This window comes from Eumetopias jubatus, unplaced genomic scaffold (genome assembly GCF_037043125.1).
Source record: "Eumetopias jubatus isolate StellerSeaLion01/CBP00866 unplaced genomic scaffold, mEumJub1_p1.0 scaffold_11, whole genome shotgun sequence".
Lineage (NCBI taxonomy): Eukaryota > Metazoa > Chordata > Mammalia > Carnivora > Otariidae > Eumetopias > Eumetopias jubatus.
Window position 1 is genome coordinate 27,881,364 of NW_028274817.1, and position 4,659 is coordinate 27,886,022.

The 4,659-nt window shown below is 45.3% G+C and overlaps 1 long non-coding RNA gene across 1 annotated transcript; it reads left to right on the forward strand.

Moving 5' to 3' along the window:
* Positions 1-252: 252 nt before the first annotated feature.
* On the forward strand, positions 253-3,906 carry LOC114196966 (uncharacterized). The gene is made up of 2 exons (XR_003606835.2): positions 253-491; positions 3,542-3,906. It is a non-coding gene; the product is annotated as an uncharacterized LOC114196966 (long non-coding RNA).
* The last annotated feature ends 753 nt before the right edge of the window (positions 3,907-4,659 follow it).

A 4,659-nucleotide genomic window follows, 5' to 3' on the forward strand; every position in this document is an offset into this window, starting at 1 on the left:
TAGAACAACAATGTGATGCAATGCATGACCTCACTGGACATTGCGTCACCAACTGCAGGTCACTTGCCGGGTATGTTTGCTCCAGATGGTTGAAAAGAAAAGGTGCGCACATGTTTCAGAGTTGGGACAGAAAGGGAGAAATCGGAGACATTTATCTGCTGGGAACCCTCATGCCTCCTCATTTCCACTAGTCAAGTTTCATACTGCAAGGTGCTGACTCCCCCTCCCGAGTTTCATCATTTGGTCCCTTGGCAGCTTCTCACAAAGCCTGACCCCATCCCCATAGATGATTTGATACCTTGGCACTCACAGGCTCAGTGTATAGGACATGAGAGTCAAGCAGGTGCAGGGCTTCAATTTAGACTACCCTGTAGCTCTGAAAGCTCAGGAGGGATGCCAAAACATGGAATGGCCGCAGCACAATTTGGAAAGTGGGCAGAACCTTGGAAAAGAATCTGAGAAGATGCACCAGCAGTTTGTGTCCTATACAGGTTAGTCCAAGTAAGACAAAAGGATAATTTGGCCTAGAGTTGTGATGGTGGGGATGGAGAAAAGTAACAGATTTAGGATACATTTTGAGGATAGAACTAACAGCACTCTCTAATGAACTGGATTGAGGGGTCAGGGAAAGAGAGGATTCATGGATGACCCCTATGTGTTTTACTTGAGTAACTGGATGGGACATGATATCATGTCTGAGATATGGAGTATGGGGGAGGAATAAATTTGGCAGGGAGAAGGTCAATATTTAGTGCAATGCTGTCCAACAATTTTGGTAAAAACATTTTATGTTTGTTTATTCTTTAAGACTGAAGCATTAAATTTAATAACCACATCCATGACAATTCCATTCCATAACTCAGTCAAAGGCCAGCCCTACACATAGATAGAACCAGTTACCACTTGCAAGATAGAGCTCACAATACATGGAACAGCCTGCCCCAAAAGATCTCTCCCACCTATTGGTCAGCTGCCCATAATCTGTGTTCTGATTATCTATTGCTATATAACAAACCACCCCAACCTTGGTGGCTTAATACAACAACATTCATACTGGTCACAACAATGGACAAGCTTTGGCAAGGTGGATTGATCTTTGCTTCATGTGGTATCAGCTAGGGTAGCTCAGCTGGGAGCTGGAGGATCTACGTCCAAGATGGCTCACTCACATTGACTGGCAAGTTGGTGCTGGCTGTTAACTGAGAGCTTAGCCAGAGCTGAGGGCCAGGAGCCCCAGTTCCTCTCCACAGGAGCCTCTCCATGGGCTGTTTGGCCTCCTCACAGCAAGTGACTGGATTCCAAGAATAAACACCCCTAGGGACAGGAAGAAGAAGCTGCCAGTTTCTTGAGGCATAGGCCCAGAAACTGGCACAGGGCTACTTCTGTCATATTCTATTAGCCAAGCATTCACAGAACCCAGATTCAAGGGGAGGGGACTAGACATCACCTCTCAATGGGAGATGTATCAAAAATGTGAGAGCCATGTTTTAAAATGGCAGAGCTTAGGGGCACCTGGGTGGCTCAGTCAGTTAAGTGTCTGCCTTTGGCTCAGGTCATGATCTCAGTGTCCTGGGATTGAGCCCCATGTCGGGCTTGCCGCTCAGCGGGGAGTCTGCTTATATCCCTCTCCCTCTGCTGCTCCTCCTGCTCATGCTCTCTATCTCAAATAAATAAATAAAATCCTTTTAGAAATAAATAAAAATAAAATGGCATAGCTCAGAACTTATAACCTGTCACTAGTTAATGGTGACTTTGGTTTCATGGTAGTGGAAGAGGGGGCACTTAAACCATTGAGTGTCTGCTTATATGATTTTGCCAGATGAATTCTCGACACCCCTCAGGTCGCTGAGAGAATGGGAGTGAGGATAAAGAAAATAATACAGGGGCACCTGGGTGGCTCAGTCTGTTAAGTGTCTGCCTTCGGCTCAGGTCATGATCCTGGGGTCCTGGGATCAAGCCCCGCATCAGGCTCCCTGCTGAGCAGGGAGTCTGCTTCTTCCTCTGCCTCTGCCTGCCTGTCTGCCTACTTGTAATCTCTCTCTCTCTGTCAAATAAATAAAATCTTTTTAAAAATCATCTTTATTTTATTTATTTATTTTTTTATTTTTTTAAGATTTTTTTATTTATTTGACAGAGAGAGAGAGAGAGAGAGAGCACAAGAGCACAAGCAGGGGGAGTGGCAGGCAGAGGGAGAAGCAGACTCCCCGCTGCGCGGTGAGCCCGATGTGGGACTCGATCCCAGGACCCTAGGATCATGACCTGAGCTGAAGGCAGAGGCTTAACCAACTGAGCCACCCAGGCGCCCCCAAAATCATCTTTCTTTAAAAAAATAATAATAATATAGACAACAATACAGCTACACTTTTTGAGCACTCACCATGTGCCAGACATTTTTTTTAAAGATTTTATTCATTTATTTGTCCGAGAGAGTGAGCGAGCACAAGCAGGGGGAGCAGCAGGCAGAGGGAGAAGCAGGCTCCCTGCTGAGCAAGGAGCCCGATGTGGGACTCGATCCCAGGACCCGGGGAACGTGACCTGAGCCGAGGGCAGATGCTTCACCGACTGAGCCACCCAGGCGTCCAGTGCCAGACATTGTTCAGAGTGCTTTACATGCATCAGCTCATTGAGTCCTCCCCAACAATCCCTATGAGGTAACTTAATATTATTATTTTTTTTTAGATGAGGAAATTGAGACATAGAAGGGTTAAATGATTTGCCCAAAGTTATACAGCCAGGAAATAGTTGAGCTGGGATTCCAGACCAGATCTAACTCCAGAGCCCATACTCAAAACTATTATACCATATTGGAAAAAGTAGAGATGAGCTTGTCAAAGACAGAGGGGCTGCCAGGCCACCGCCCTAAGTAGGGCCCAGGGCTTCATCAAGCCTCCACTGGTAGCAGCCTTATCAGAAGAAATATGCATAAAAAAAAAAAACCAACATCAGAGCAATTGGGATTTTCCACCACAGTAGATTCCTGGTATGAGAAAGCATGAAAAGAAACAAGTATTCATTGTTAAGTACCTTTTATTTGTCAGGCATTACACTAAGTGCTTTATGTGCATTAAATTCATCTATTTCTCTGAACAATCAAGGGGTAAGTATTGTTATTACTACCATTTTGCAGCTGAGGAAACAGAGAGATTATGTAATTTGTTCAAGGTCACACAGCTGATAAATGGCCATGCTGGGATTCTAGCTCAGATCTGACACCAAACCCATACTCTTAATCATCATATATGAAATCATGGGGTTCTGTCTATAGTGGTGGAATAACCCCAGGGTTGAGACTCCTGTTGCAGAACCCAGAGCAAAGGATCACTGAAAAAGTTAGGAGAAGAGGCAGAATACTCTGAGTCTATCTAGCCCATCGTATTGCTCTTAGCCAGGCAATACCTCTAGCTGGTTGCCTCCCTTTGCACCTACTTCCTTTTATCCAAGATCTCATTAATAGCCAAGAATATTGACTCTACAAGGCACAAGACAGTCTGAGCAAATCCATCTCCAAATATTCTCCTCTTTATTTCCACTTAATTAATAGGTAACCACCGAAGAGAGAATAAAATTAGTGACTTCCTGATGGCACTGAACAATGAAATTCTTAGCTCTCTTCACAAGTCTACCTAATTGGAGATTAATAGAGATGGATCCTGGGGCATCTGACTGGCTCAGTTGGAGGAGCATGAGACGCTTGATCCTGGGGTCATGAGTTCAAGCCCTATGTTGGGTGTAGAAATTACTAAAATCATCATCACCATCATCATCATCATCATCATCAAGATGGATCCCTTCTCCATCTAATTCCCATTTTGCAACCAACTACCCCTTGTAGGCTTCTGACCCTCCCGATACTTACCTGGAAACAAGTTTAAATCTTGGTTCAAATAAACATTTCCAAGCAATTAACCCATTGTTAATTATTAAATAACTCGTTGCCCAGAGAAGGGAGGAGGGGTGGTAACAGAAGGGGGTCTAGATTTCAGGATGCCAGTTGGGCCATTTAAATGCTTCTTGGAAGAATGCCCAAAGAGACTAGGTTCAAGCCTACCTGGCTTCCTCCCCTGCAGATTTCTAAATCTTGGTAGCCTTGTCCCTCAGCCTTCAGCTCTAACTCCTCTCTAGTTTGGGGCAAAGCAAAGTCTCTAATCTGGAGAGCTTACAGACCTAGAAGCTCATCACACTGAGGCCAGTAATGGAGTCCTAACTTTGGATCGCCACCTCACTAACACTTTGGGCATTACCCATCCAGCTTGACCTGGAGTTCAATATGCTTGTACTCAGATGCTTCCCTCCAAAATGGCCCTTCTACGCTGCAAGCTTTCACTGGCCAGACCTAGACATCATTCCATGAGCTACTTGTGCTAGAGGCACCTCCTGGAGGAGTTCACAGCAACTCTGTCATTCCCAATCCTAGTTATCATAGGAGCTCAGGGAGGAAGCTACCACCTTCTGGCTGATGGCATCAGCCTATTAAGTGGTTGGCAAAATTTGGCCCTGTAGACACAAAGCCCCACCCTTCCAGAAACAGCCCCAGAGGTATTGTCTGCACACAGTACTTCCATAGGAGTATCTCCTCACTGCTGGCAGGGACTCAAATGACCTAGACCTTGCCTTTGAAAATCTAAGGCACCCAGGTAGGGAAACAGGCAGAACAGCTAT